The following is a 15,271-nucleotide window of genomic DNA, read 5'->3' on the forward strand; positions in this document are numbered from 1 at the left end:
AATAGCTATTAAAACTATTGAAATATCTATATCAAATACATGTAACAGAAATACTGCCCGTCGTTGGCACTAGCTGCCTGCACTGTAAATCTACAACGTTTACCACTGTGCTTCCAGTAATGCACTGGAAGTGTTTCCAGTAATGCACTTTACTGTGTTTCAGTAAAGGTCCTGTAAATCTACTGTAAATTACTGTACATTTACAGTAACCTACTGGCTACTGCCCTGACAGTAATTTACAGTAAACATTACTGGAACATGTTTACAGGTTGTGGGTGGTGTTCTCCAGGTTTGTATGTGTGGCTCTGTAGATGGAGGAAGTGTTTGTGGGTATTATACACTGTGTGGGAGGTTGATTAAAGGTGGCAGAGTGTGTGTATATGTGGGTGTTGGGTGGTGCCCCTAAGGTGTGTGTGTGTGACAACACGGAGACTCTTTTAAAGGAGCCTGCCAGTCTGCTTCTGCAGCCCAGCCCTGTCCCGTCCCTTCCCTTCCCCTCATTCTCCTTTCCTCCTCTCTTCCTTTTCCCCTTTCCTTTGTAGGAGAAAGGTGTCAGAGGAAATGAAGCTGATGGCGTCTCTCTTTCTCTTCTTCTTCTCTCTCTGACTCACTCTCACTTTTAGTGCCCCATTCCACCCATGGTTTCTCTCTCTTTCTCACTCACTCACTCTCTCACTCTCTCGTCTACCTATATGCACACTTCCCTCTCTGATCCCTTGTTTGGTCACGCTCCTCTTCATATATCCTGTGAGTGGCCAAGTCAACATGAGTGTCACATCCTCCCACACAGACACACGCACAGCGGCACGAGCAGACGCCCTCATCCTGGACATTTTCAGACGAAGCGTGTTCTTTTTAAACATTCCATTCTCCTCCGCCACACCAAGCAGGGTTTCCTGCTCTCTCTCTCTCTCTCTGTCACACACACACCCCTCCCTCCAACGGCTTCCTCTCGCTCTTCCTCCAGCCGCTCTCCCTGTTCGCACCGATACCTACCCCTCCTCACCCCACGCCTCCTTCAATACCTAACCTTCCCTTACCCCTATCCACACCCTCCACACCCCACATTTAACCACCACTTCCCCCAGGAGTGACGCCCTGCCTCTGGCCAGACTTGTGGACTCACGCCCCGGGTGTCTCCTGGAGAACCACATACTGTACCATTCTCAGCAGCTGGACAAAGAGCTGAGGTCAAGGGTTACTATGCACAGTACACTACACTGAGCAGTCATTTCAGGTTCCTGGAAATGCACTATGAATCCATTGGGGGTAATAAAGGTGGTGGAGAGGGCAGGGGATGAGAGAGATAGAAAGAGAGAGAAGAGGGACTCTTTTCACAGCTGTTCAGAGATGGAATGACACAGGGTCTACTTCCTGCAGCGCACGCCTGTCTCTCTCCGTCTCACTTCCTGTTTCCCTCAGGGGAATCCGGGAGCTGTGTGTGTGTCCCTAATTCAGGACCCCCCCAGTGTCAGAGTGGTCTCTCCCTCCCTCAGACTTCCTGGTTGTCTTGTATTGTCCGCTGGCTCATGCCATTGCATGTGACCGAGGGGTCTGAGGACTGGACTTCTGGACCAGTCGCCACTTTGTGTCTGTCTGCCTTCATGTTTTGTCTCTGATTAACACAATGTTTTCCTCTACAATATAATTACGATATGTATTTTGAAACAAAGCCACTTTACAGCACAGTACATTTAGTCTCATGTAATACAGGGTCATGTTCATTAGGCACTAAACAGAAGAAAACGGACTGAAACAGGGAGGGACTACCTGGATTTGTCCAGTAATGCTAATTTTGATTTTCCATTGCAAAAAGTTTTCCATCATATGGCCTGATGACAGTGATGGAAAAAGTACATAATTGTCATACTTGAGTAAAAGTAAAGATAGCTTAATAGAGAATGAGTCAAGTAAAAGTGAAAGTCACCCAGTAAAATACTACTTGAGTAAAAGTCTAAAAGTATTTCTGTTTAAATATACTGAAGTATCAAAAGTAAATGTAATTGCTAAAATATGCTTAAGTATCAAAAGTACAAGTAAAAGTATAAATCATTTCACATTATATTAAACAAAGCAATTTTCTTGCTTTTCTTATTTACGGATAGCCAGGGGCACACTACAACCTTAAAACATAAATAACAAACTAAGCATTTGTGTTTAGGGAATACGCCAGATTAGGTAGTAGGGATGACCAGGGATGTTCTCTTGATAAGTGTGGGAATTGGACCATTTTCCTGTCCTGCTAAGCATTCAAAATGTAATGAGTACTTTTGGGTGTCAGGGAAAATGTATGGAGTAGAAAGTACATTATTTTCTTTAGAAATGTAGTGAAGTAAAAGTTGTCAAAAATATAAATAGTAAAGTAAAGTACAGATACCCCAAAAAACGACTTAAGTAGTACTTTAAAGTACTTTTACTTAAGTACTTTATACCTCCGCCTAATTAACACAGTCCAGGTCAGCGTTTTTTAATGTTTTGTTATTTGCCACACACATTGCAATTCACCAGAGAGACCACTAGGGAGCGTGTTTTGAGCCCAAGCCACTTTCTTTCACACAGTCACATCCAGTATGACTAAAGCTGTGTTGGAGAAAGATCAGGACAACGCATCTGTCTGTTTCTCTGTTCTATTCCTCCCACCTTACTATGACTTATACACCATATGACCACTACTACAGACGATGACTAATGGTTGTGTGTGCGCGCGTGCATGTGTGTGTGCGTGTATGACCGTAGGTATGTATATGTGTGTGTATGTGCATGCTTACTTTCATGTGTACGTGTTTGCACGTGTGTGTGTGTGTAATACATCTAGTCAGTAGAGGACCATATGGGAATGCTGTACTGGGCTTTCTGTTCATTTTTTTTCCTGGGGAACACAGAGAACTCATATAGAAGGCAGGGTAAAGTCAATATGAGACGATTCTGCCAAGAGTGTCTGAGCTGCAGCCTACTATCTGAGAGGAGAGGAGACAGAGAAAGTAGGGTGAGAAACCCTCTGCTGAATATGTACTGTATCTATGTTTTATAGATTTTAAAGAGTTTGTTTTAAAGAGTTTATTTCCAATTTTTCACAGCTGTGTTTTTTGGGCTTATGGGTACCTTCATATGTGTGTAAAATATGACTTTTCTCAGATTTTTAATTCATAGATTTTTGTTGTTGTTGTTGCAAAATGCTTTGTATCCATTGTTAAGCTGGAATGGGATGTTTGTATCCTGTATATTTGACTGTGATATGAGGTTGTCTCACCTAGCTATCTTAAGATTAATAAACGTCATGTAAGTCACTCTGGATAAAAGCATCTGCTAAATTACTGACATGTAAAATGTAAATGTTTTACATACAGATCTAATATTACTATATTGAATCATCTTTTTTTTTTTTTAAATGCAATGTATCATTTGTACATTTCTTTATTAAAAATCTATTTATTTGTTACATTTGACTGTGTAAAACACAGCAGTATTCTTATTTCTCTGAGAGTGAGGCGGATATATTGCATTTTGCAAAAAAAGACATGATTATTTGTCTCTCTGAAATGAAACCATCAAGTGTTAGATTTTAAACAAATACATGTCTGTCATTAAACAACCCCATGTCAATCAACATGTCTTTAAACAATAAAAGCTAATTGACCAATATTTCAGAAAATGTATAGTATTGTATTTTGGAATGAAATTATTCATATATGAACTTTTCAATGAGACTGAAACCAGGAGAACTGTATGAAACATACGTACAATGTTATAGACTTCAAAACAGCAGATCAGTCTTGAGCTAATCTTGACAAAATCCTAAAATGAATCCCACAATTAAAGTAACTCAGCAGCAGCAACTGTATTTAGATTGATCTGTGTGTGTGTGTGTGTGTTTGTGTGTGCATGTACCATACCTAAAAACACCCTCTCTATGCTGTGGGGCAGAGCTCTCTTCCCACTGACTCCCTCCGGCTCTTTCCTCTCTTTCTCTCTCTCTCACTCCTCTCTTCCCACTCCCTCTCTCACTCAGCCCCAGCCTCTACCCTGATGTGGGAGTGAACGTATCCCAGTACGAGAGCCTCCAGTAGGGCACGCATACAGTGAACATGGACCAATGGGTCTGGCGCTTTGGATGGCTTCATTCTCTCTCCCACACAGACACACACAAACAAACACACACACACAGTCTACCCACACGAGGAACCCACACTGAGGTTGAGAGCTCCCTTTTAATGATGTCATGTGTCTTACATCTGAGGAGAGCAGAGGCAGGGGAAACATGGGGGTGTGTGTACTGTATGAATCACTCTGCCTTTTTGAATTCAGTTTACATTCAGCCAAACCATACACTCTTAGAAAAAAGGGTTCCAAAAGGGTTCTTCAGCTGTCCCCATAGGATAACCCTTTTTGTTTCCAGGCAGAGCCCTTTTGGGTTCCATGGTGAAACCTTTTGGGTTCCATGCATGACCCTATGTAGAAAGGACTTTACATGGAATCCAAAAGGGTTCTACCGGGAACCAAAAAGGGTTCAAATGAAGAACCCTTTTAGGTTCTAGATACCACCTTATTTCTAAGAGTGTAACTACTCTCTTGTCCTTCTTGGTAGACATGTACTCACAGGAGCTACATTGCTCAGATAGCTCTTATTGCCAGAGCTAAATAGCATCCAGTCCCTCTCAAAATACATCAAGAGTCATGACTCATGATCTGATGATTAGACACACTGTAGGAGGTGTTATGTTAAGCCAGAGAAAGAACAGAATGAAATATTGACAGAATGAAAGATTGAAAGAGCTGAGAGAATGAAAGGACGATCCTCTGAATTATGGCTATATAATTGTGATAATTGTAAAATAACGATATAATCCCTTGACTGAATTAGACATGAAACATCCTTGACCCAAAACCCTAGAAATGGTGAGCTAATTCACTTAATAGAAACACAAAGTCACAGTCAAAGAGTCTGACTATAGTCAAACTAAAAATATAGGGCAAGAGCTAGACTTGTACAGTACTTCCACGGATATCACCACTTCAGGACAATGGAAACTTAATAATAGGTATACAGTGCATTTGGAAAGTATTCAGACCCCATGATATGTTTCACATTTTGTTAAATTACAGCCTTATTCTAAAATGGATTAAATTAATGTTTTTGCTCATCAATCTACACACAATACCCCATAATGACAAAGCGAACACCGGTTTTTTCGATTTTTTTTCTCTCAAATGTATTAAAAATAAATAACAGAAATACCTTATTTACAAAAGTATTCAGACTCTTTGCTATGAGACTCGAAATTGAGCTCAGGTGCATCCGGTTTCCATTGATCATCCTTGAGATGTTTCTACAACTTGATTGGAGTCCACCTGTAGTAAATTCAATTAGATTTGGAAAGGAACACACCTGTCTATATAAGGTCCCACAGTTGACAGTGCATGTTAGAGAAATAACCAAGCCATGAGGTCGAAGGAATTGTCCACAGAGCTCCGAGACAGGATTGTGTCGAGGCACAGATCTGGGGAAGGGTACCAAAAAATGTCTGCAGCATTGAAGGTCCCCAAGATTGCAATGGCCTCCATCATTCTTAAATTGAAGACGTTTGGAACCACCAAGACTCCTCCTAGAGCCACTCCTCAGTAAAAGGCACATGGCAGCACACTTGGAGTTTGCCAAAATGCACCTAAAGGACTGTCAGACCATAAGAAACAAGATTCTCCTGTCTGATTAAACCAAGATTGAACTCTTTGGCCGGAATGTTAAGCGTCACGTCTGGAGGAAACTTGGCACCATCCCTACGGTGAAGCATGGTGATGGAAGCATCATGCTGTGGGGATGTTTTTCAGTGGCAGGGACTGGGAGACTAGTTAAGATCGAGGCAAAGATGAACGGAGCAAAGTAGAGAGAGATCATTGATGAAAACCTGCTCCAGAGCGCTCATGACCTCAGACTGGGGTGAAGGTTCATCTTCCAACAGGACAACGACCCTAAGCACACAGCCAATACAGTACAGAAGTGGCTTCGGGACAATGTCCTTGAGTTGCCCAGCCAGAGCCCGGACTTGAACCCGATCTAACATCTCTGGAGAGACCTGAAGATAGCTGTGCAGTGATGCTCCCCATCAAACCTGACAGAGCTTGCGAGGATCTGCAGAGAAGAATGGGAGAAACACCCCAAATGCAGGTGTGCCAAGCTTGTAGTGTCATACCCAAGAAAACTCTATGCTGTAATTGCTGACAAAGGTGCTTCAACAAAGTACTGAGTAAACGGTCTGAATACTTATGTAAATGTGATATTTCCGTTTTTTATTTTGAATCCATTTGCAAAAATGTGTAAAAACCTGGTTTTGCTTCGTCATTATGGTGTATTGTGTGTACATTGATGAGGGGGGAAAAAACATTTTAATCAATTTTAGAATAAAGCTGTAACGAAACGTGGAAAAAGTCAAGAGGTTTCATTTGAAAGCCTACATCGGAGGGTCTGGACAAACAGGCAAATGTCATCCTCCATAAACTCTGTATAACAGCTAGAAAAAGACCAATTACCTGTAGAAGGATGTCTCCACCATGTCATCTTGACGATTTCAGGTTCTGATGGACAGGTTCTGAAAGAGAACATTATATGATATATTATATCCTAATTAGGTTCTCATTTTCACTAACTCTCATCAAACCAAAAGCATGTAGGGGACAGAAAATAGGAACAAATAACAATGCTGTAAAATCCCTGGACTAATTTTACAGACCTTGAAACAGACTTGGTTATGTTCACAATCAATTGCATAATATACGCCTGTAGTGTGAAGTGTATTGGTATTCAGTCCAGACAGATTGCTCATTAGAATATGTAACATTTGTGTGTGGGCAATTCTTGGCAGTCCCTATCGTTTCAATTCCCCATCGAGATCCAACAACAAGCAATATCCTCCAAGGAACAACCAAACCAGAACCCTAACCTCGTCGTCTGTCCACTTATAAGAAGAAACTCTGTTTTACGTTTTCCCATTCACTATGACTGAGCTTAACTGTCGCCGTTACAAATCTTCAATAAGATGCTTTAAAGAATCATTCACATATAAAACAGCTTTGTTCGAAAAAAAAAATGATATTCTATAAGTGGAGGCTGTGTGTTTCATATTGGGTATGCCATCATGTGTCTTCGGTAACTGTAGTATATGAACACATAGTGTCTGGGACTTGAGACAGTTGTGTGTGTCTCACAAATGCCCCCTGTTGTATGACATCCATATTAACATCCATTTCAACTGAGATTGTAGAAGCAGTGTTCGCATGAAACCATTTGTAACAAGTAACAAACCATTTGTAACAAGTCAAGTGTTAAGGCCCTTTAACCATTGGTCCTATTGTGAATGCTTGCGTTGTTGCTTGAAAGGCTTTTTTCTTTGAATTAAATGTCACAAAGATATGGTGATGAATATAACTATTATTATTATTACTAGTAGCAATACTAAAGTCACCTGCATGTCAATCATATCACCACCGACATTAATAGAATCGAAAATATAACTCTCTCACTCTCTTTCTCTTCCCCTCTCTTCCAATCTCTTTCTTTCTCGTCCTCCCTCACTCCTTTCTTTCTTTCTTTCTTTCTTTCTCTTTCTCTGTCTCAGTCACAGGGTCTCCCCCAGGGTAATCACATTCCAAAACACACACAAGAATGTCCTCCAGCAGCTCGCATACCACACACGCGCACACACACGCACACACATGCACACACACACACACACACACACACACACACACACACACACACACACACACACACACACACACACACACACACACACACACACACACACACACACACACACACACACACACACACATCTTGCTTGACTTGCATACCACCCCTCCTCCCTCAACTTAAAGAAGGGAAAACACACACAGAGATCCTGTCTGCACCCAACCACACTCTCAGATCTCATCTCTCGTTCTTCCTCTCTCTCTCTCTCTCTCTCTCTCTCTCTCTCTCTCTCTCTCTCTCTCTCTCTCTCACGCAAGCACTAACGCTCACGCTCACACACACACTTACTCTTGCCAAAGCCAAGGCAGACCACACACTGTTGCAATGCCATGCTCACCAACAGATTTGCCAATGCTTCTTTGGTCTTTGTCATACAATGCAAACTGTAGAATATGATAGCCTACATGTAGGTCTAACTGACGAAATAATGACACTTGTCTAAACATGAATCTAAAACCTAAAGTTGATGTTGATTACGAATGTGAAACAATTTAGCAAATAAAACAATAATATATCCCATCGAATTAACATGATATAAACAGTGTATTTTAGCATGTAAAGATGAGACGGCGAGTCCACAGCTGTTGCTTACTTTGTGGTTGTCTGTCTCCAGGGTCGAGGCTCCTTCCTCCGCTCCTTGCTGCTCCAAACACCGACAGCTGTGCAGCAGAGAGCCCCTGGTTGCAGACACCTTCCGTGGGCTCGACACTCGGCAGTTATCTGCTACAAAAACAGGCGACACACAAAAAAATAAACATCCCCTTAGGCCGAAAGGAGTTTCTCTAACAAACGAATACAGAAAGAGAATAACTGACTTTCTCAATCACGAATGCACTTCATGCAAATAACCCATCACTCATCTGCGATTTCCTCAAGTAATTTCCCCTCCACCCTTATCGCTGGCTAGCCGCAGGGCTTTTCTCCGTGTGCATACCGAATCAGTCGGAAATGCCACTGGGTTTACTGCTCCAGCGAAGGTAAAGGGGAGACATGCTATTCACCTCAGCCGGGCTGTATGATTGTCCCCCGCCCGCCCTGACACCGACCTCAATGACCAAACCCTTTCACCCGGGGCCGTCCCTGCCGCGACCCATGTGCGTGTAGTGACACGTAGGCTACGATTTCAGGAAAGTCCACTCTTATGCATAACACGACTTGACACAGAAATGAAGGCTGATAAAGTTTCATGGTTTCGAGAATATATGACTAGCCTACATTTTTGCTGCTCTTAGTTTAGACACCAAATGTGGTTCATTGAATTAGACTGATGTATTGGTCTGGAGTAGAGTTTTAATCCCATTACAGAATGCCCTTCTAATGTCAATGAGGAGAGAGTTTCATAGGGGTCCAAATCTCTCTCAATCTCATCCCCCAACTCTCCCAATCGTTCTCTCCTTCATCTTCTCTCTCCTTCACTGTTACAAATGGCTGTACATTTACAGCAAAACTAACAGTTAACCACTGTTATTCTATATTACAGTACCGTACCGTAAAAGAGCAATGCATTATGGGGTCGCATAGGCATTTCTCTACACTGCTGTAAAATGTATTTGTGTTATCTGAGGTAGTGTTCAAATGGACTCTTTAAGTATTGATTTATCACTGCAAAATGTACTGTGCACCCTCCCTACACATCTGATGAATATGACTGGAAACCTGTTCGATCACCATGCACTGCAAAATCATACTGGCTATGGATACAGAGAACATCATCACATTAACATCAACACGCCAGAGGATATACCCATTGGACTTGGGGCTCTGCTGGGAGAATACCTCATATTTGGATCTTTTACTTCTGGTTTGCCGCTAAAATCCCCAAAATGTAACCCAAAAGGTTATTTGAGGAACCATTAAAGAGGGTGGTTCAAAGAACTTATAGGGGTTCCCCCACAGTTTCAACTTGAAGAACCCCTAAAAAAAATCCTCCAGGAACATTTTATTTTAAGTGTGTACATCTATCTTCTATAGCCTACACTCTCCACCTTCACGCCTTCTCCATCTTTCATCATCTCTCCTCCATCTCTCCGTCATAGGTCCTCCATCCTTCCTCATCCATCATTCTCTATCTCTTCCTCCATCTCTGCATTCTCCATTGGGCAATAATGTTCACGTCTTGACAGTGGAGGATAACAAGGTGCTTTAGCATCATGAGACGAGATGAAACAACTGCAACGGGTGTTCACCTACAGAATATTGGTCTCTCTCTCTCTCTCTCTCTCTCTCTCTGAAAGGATGATGGAGGGGGGTTGATCTGGTAAGGGGGTGTATATCAATTTGCATACATTTCCCAAAACTGCCTTTGAAATATTTCTTTCTCTCACTGTCCCTTTCTCTTTTGTCACCCCTTTCATCTGATGGTAATTTGGGAAATTCAACAAATGTTGTCACTTGAGTAGTTATCGTTTGAGAATTGAGTCATATGTGACAGATGCATTGCATTCATATTGTGACATTTCCTGAATAAATTAACACTTGTTTTCTCATCTGAACATCACGTCAAATTGTGTGGTATTTGAAACTGGTATCATGTCATCGACTAGTCCTATGACTACAGTTAACACCTGCTATAGCCCATAACAGATCTGCCTTATTCCCTTCAGAAATCAATGGGTTCAAACATCAAGCTGTGTGCCAGTAATATTGGGAAAGGTGTGGGGGGTACTTCAATGGACTGTGCCATCAGGGTTAGGTCTATTGACCAGTCCTTTAGAAGTCATGTTGCGTTTGTTTGGATAAACTACTACTGATGGAATTAACTGATACTGCTGGTAAGATCTTTTATTCTGTTTCATAGAGGGTCTGGCAAACATGAAAAGTTGTGGAAATCACAGCCCAAATGCTATATTTAGAATGTTAAAATGATGGCATTTCCTTTCCATGGCAATTTACAACCATCCACTACCGATCTGGCCCACATCTGGTTTGAGTTTTCTTATTACATTTTTTTTGGGGGGGGGGGGGGGGGGGGAGTGGACAAACTCAACATACTTTACAATTACTAAAACCAAATCGAAACTGTGTAGAAATGATGATGGACCTATATTCTTGACGGTGTCCAACTCACTTATAATCATGGAAATGAAAGCTAGACAGTCAGAGAGCATAAAAAATTCCTAGAGACCATTTTTTGGCAAATGAGTTTGACACACCCCTGCACTAGGGGCAATAAGAGTGCGTGTTACCATCTAGTAGTTATTTATACTGTGCGCTACGACGCCGAGCATCGTGGGTTCAATCGCAGTGCTAGGCACCGGTTTAGTTTTTATGTTTGAACCCTATCCCTAACCTTAACTAGTCGGAATTAGTGCCTAAACCTATATACATGTTTCGGTATTTTGGCATCTAATAAGTATTTTGAAAGTGTTCTTTGGACTGACATTGTCAATGTGTGGTTCATACATGCATATTCTTTGAGCAGAGTTACAGTCTTACCTCAATTAGCCACAAAATCCCTATTTTGAAAGTGACTGTTTTCTGGAAGCTGTGCTGTGCCATTTTCCCTACATTTCCCCCCACATGGGCCAGCCCCCTAGCAATTCGAGTTCCAGCCAATGAGATTCAGCCATTTGCCATTTGAGAGTCACAGCTAGCAAGAATCACACAGCAGAGCGAGAGAGAGAGAGCAATGACATGGTGTACATATCTGCACATATGTGATGTAGTACGTCATTTTCGGGGACCACTTTTGTCTCATGGGCGCTACTTTCAGTACTACAGGCTAAAAAGTATACAAAAGTACCGGAGAATCTCTTTAAGTTTGGTTGAATTTTTGTACAGCTAACATATAGCTAAATACACCGTAATTAGCCATAAATCATGCATTGGAGATAATGGTCGATTTGAGTCAATTTTCTAATTCTCCAGGTGTATTTCAAGTATCTCAAGTCAGAAATTAATAAAAATGTCTAAAGGTAGTCTACACATGTGTGCATCTGTCCTAGAGAGGGTATTACCATTCAGGACAAAGTGTGCTACTGTCCTCCAGTTGAACAGAAGACCAGTAGTTAATTACGGTAAGGTATGTGGTGGGAGCTGGGAGCATTATTCACTTCAATCCCTGTTCTTTACCTGTGAATGTAGGTCCCCCTTTCCATCTCTCTCTCTCTCTCTCTCTCTCTCTCTCTCTCTCTCTCTCTCTCTCTCTCGCTCTCTCTCTCTCTCTCTATCTCTCTCTCTCTCTCTCTCTCTCTCTCTCTCTCTCTCTCTCTCTCTCTCTCTCTCTCTCTCTCTCTCTCTCTCTCTCTCAATTCATCACTCTAACACACAAAAACGCAACATGACCAGTCTCTCGTCATCTCTTATCCCAGACCATTGTCCCTCTAACGCCAGAGCTGCATCTCTGTGTGTGTTTGTGTAATAATAATAATCTATTAAAATATATTTTAGGAGTATTTTGCGGAGGGTGCACACACCAGTGAAAGAGTACCTCCATTCTCCCTAATAAGCGGTTCCTTCTAAGATGCACCATGGATATGCTAGGCAGGAAGCTACACTCTAGAGCCGGGTTTCTCAAACTTGGTCCTTGGGCGCCCGCTGGGTGCACGTTTTGGTTTTGCCTAGCACCACGCAGCTGATTCAAATAACCAACTCCTCATCAAGCATTGATCATTTGAATCAGCTGTGTAGTACTAGGGCAAAAGCCAAAAACGTGCACACAGGGTGGGCCCCAGGACCAAGTTTGGGAAACCCTGCTCTGGTGCGTGCCGACAATATCGTCAGTGGAGGAGGAGAGAGAGTGTTGAGTGACATAAACAGCGTTTGATTTGATTTTAGCTACCAATGATGGGCAGGACAGCTAGATAGATTCCCAATCTCCCAAGCCATTTCAGGCTATCAATCAAGTTAGAGTAGATTGTATAACTATATTAGCTGACATGCCTGCTGACAAGGTTGCTAGACTTCAGAAAATACACATTCTTGGGTTATGGTACTATTAGCACACTGCTTATTTGAATATTTCCCAGAGTGCTTTGCCTTTCGGGTGAATTTTAGAGTCACAACCCATGACTGTTTTTGTTATTGACAGAGACATCATTGTTGCGTGCATGTATTTTCTGACCCATGGACTTTTTTTATTTTTTTATATATAATGATTATGGCTCTAGATTGCAGGAAACAATGTTTCAGGTGTTTGAAAAATGCTAAATTCTAAGAATTTTGCCAGGGGCATCTTCACGTACTTTGTGCCCCCTATAAAATAATGGGAGCATAACGCCCCTGTGTGCGAGTCTGTGTAATATTAATTCCTGTGTGTGTGCATATATATGTATGTGTGAGTGAGCAAGTGCGTGTGTATGTTCCATTCCTGATTCCCATGGATCTGTTAATGCCTTTTAAATGTCCCCCTGGCTTTTGTCCTAACGTTTCAGCTGAAATTCCCCACATTCATCCCCCCCATTCAGAAGCTGTGTGTTAAAAGAACTCTGTAATGTACTTGGCTCGACAGACGGCTGGGCTTGTTGTGCGTGCGTGGATGTGGGCGGGAGGGTGCTAGTCTGTGCATGTGAGTGTGTGGGTGGTTGCGTGGGTGTTGGGGTGAGTGGGTGCATGGCTCTCAGTGACTGAGTGCACATGTGACTGTAAGTGCATGTGTGGGTGTAAGTCTGCGTGTGTGTGAGTGTATAGAAAAGGTGAACAGTATGTATGTACAAGGCATAGGTATTTGTCTTTCAGAAACTGAGCATATTCCTTTGTTTAACGGTTTAAAACAATTCTGAAACAAATTCGCAGACACATTCTCTCCTCCTTACCCTAACACACCTTCAGTAACCCACAGGCAAGCATGCACGCACGCACACAGTTTCACACTCAGCATCAGCCGTTTGTCTGATCTAGTCCCCTCTTTGCTTTGTGAGCGTCCCGCTGCGATAAAATAAACACAAATACGTGATAATCACATTCCTCACATAGCTCTCCGACCGGAGGGAAGTTTCGGCTGGTTCTCCACAAGAGGGGTGTGTGTGTGTGTGTGTGTGTGTTCATGTGTGTTGTGCCTGTTAGCGTAGTTTGTGTGTGTGTTATTCCTCTGTTCTCTTGCGGCCCCACAGAGAAAGAAAGAGTTAGGGAACAAAGAGATATGGGGCCAAGTCTCACACATTCCACAACAGTACCACCAGTACAAAACTTCAGCGCAGATATATTCCCAGTAAAACACAGATATACTCCCAGTACAAACCAATAAAACACAGATATACTCTCAGTACAAACCAGTAAAACAAAGATATACTCACAGTACAAACCAGTAAAACAAAGATATACTCACAGTACAAACCAGTAAAACAAAGATATACTCACAGTACAAACCAGTAAAACAAAGATATACTCCTAGGACAATACCATATACATCCAGTTCAGCACCGAAATCTTGAAAACAGCAGGATCCATGCCCTCAGAATTATTTTGTTTTTTTCAATGCGATAAGTGCAGATAAATCTCACCATATATTACATCTGTGCAATTATATATTTGTAATATACTCCCATTATGCACAAATCTCCCGTGAAAATTTTACATTATATATTCCAAACATGGGTATACATTGAGGGAAGAGGGAGTGGAGTTTGAACTTTGGATACGATAGTGCGTAATGTTTACAAGTCAACAGTACTAATAAAATAAACTGATAAAAATAAATTGCCTTTCTAATGGCAACCACTGGGCACAGAGATGCAGAAATATAGAGAGAGACAGGGACAGAGAAACAGACATAAAGACAGAGAGAAATAGAGTGGTAGGGAGAAATAGACGTGTACAGGGACAGAAAGGACTTGGAGTTGTTCTTACCTGAGCACATGGTCCACATGCTGCAGAGCACACTTCACTTCCTCCGTCAGCAAGCTTTGTCTCTGCTCCCTCCGCTGGCTTGTCTCTTCCCCCTCCCTTCCTCTCTCTCTCTCTCTCTCTCTCTCTCTCTCTCTCTCCCTTCCTCTCTCTCTCTCTCTCCCTTCCTCTCTCTCTCTCTCTCCCTCTCTCTCTCTCTCTCTCTCTCTCTCTCTCTCTCTCTCTCTCTCTCTCTCTCTCTCTCTCTCCCTCTCTCTCTCTCTCTCTTTCCAGTGAGGTTGTCTCTTGTAGTGAGAATAATCCATGAAGGAGCTGATGCCAGTCTTAACAGCAACACCGCCTCTCTCTCCACCCCCGAGCCTCATGGTGTGTGTGTGTGTGTGTGTGTGTATATATATATATATATATATGTATATGTGAGCACACAACATGAGGCTGTGTGAGTGGCGGTTTCCAGTCAACCCCCACACACAGCCCACCTTACACATACACACACTGTCATAAACACAACAGAATGTTTCTGTGTGACATTCTTTGTCAATTTCATTGTCTTCAACTCTGCAAAATATGTCTTGGAATATAGAAAGAGAGAGCTGTCTTAGTTGACAGTGATGCCAGGATGTATCCATGCCATTTGTGTAGAAATCCACGCCATTTATGTAGAAATCCATGCCATTTATGTAGAAATCCATGCCATTTAAAAGAAAACGTAGAATCCATCCCTCAACCATGCACTGTGAAAGG

At 42.1% G+C, this 15,271-nt stretch overlaps 1 long non-coding RNA gene across 1 annotated transcript; it reads right to left on the reverse strand.

The window, feature by feature from the left end:
* Positions 1 to 6,338: 6,338 nt before the first annotated feature.
* LOC118943578 lies at positions 6,339 to 14,632 on the reverse strand. Its single transcript, XR_005038788.1, has 3 exons — positions 14,531 to 14,632; positions 8,337 to 8,467; positions 6,339 to 6,584 (listed from the first exon to the last, which is right to left on the reverse strand). It is a non-coding gene; the product is annotated as an uncharacterized LOC118943578 (long non-coding RNA).
* Positions 14,633 to 15,271: the final 639 nt, after the last annotated feature.

The sequence above is a fragment of the Oncorhynchus mykiss genome, chromosome 22 (assembly GCF_013265735.2).
Source record: "Oncorhynchus mykiss isolate Arlee chromosome 22, USDA_OmykA_1.1, whole genome shotgun sequence".
NCBI classification, from domain to species: Eukaryota; Metazoa; Chordata; class Actinopteri; order Salmoniformes; family Salmonidae; genus Oncorhynchus; species Oncorhynchus mykiss.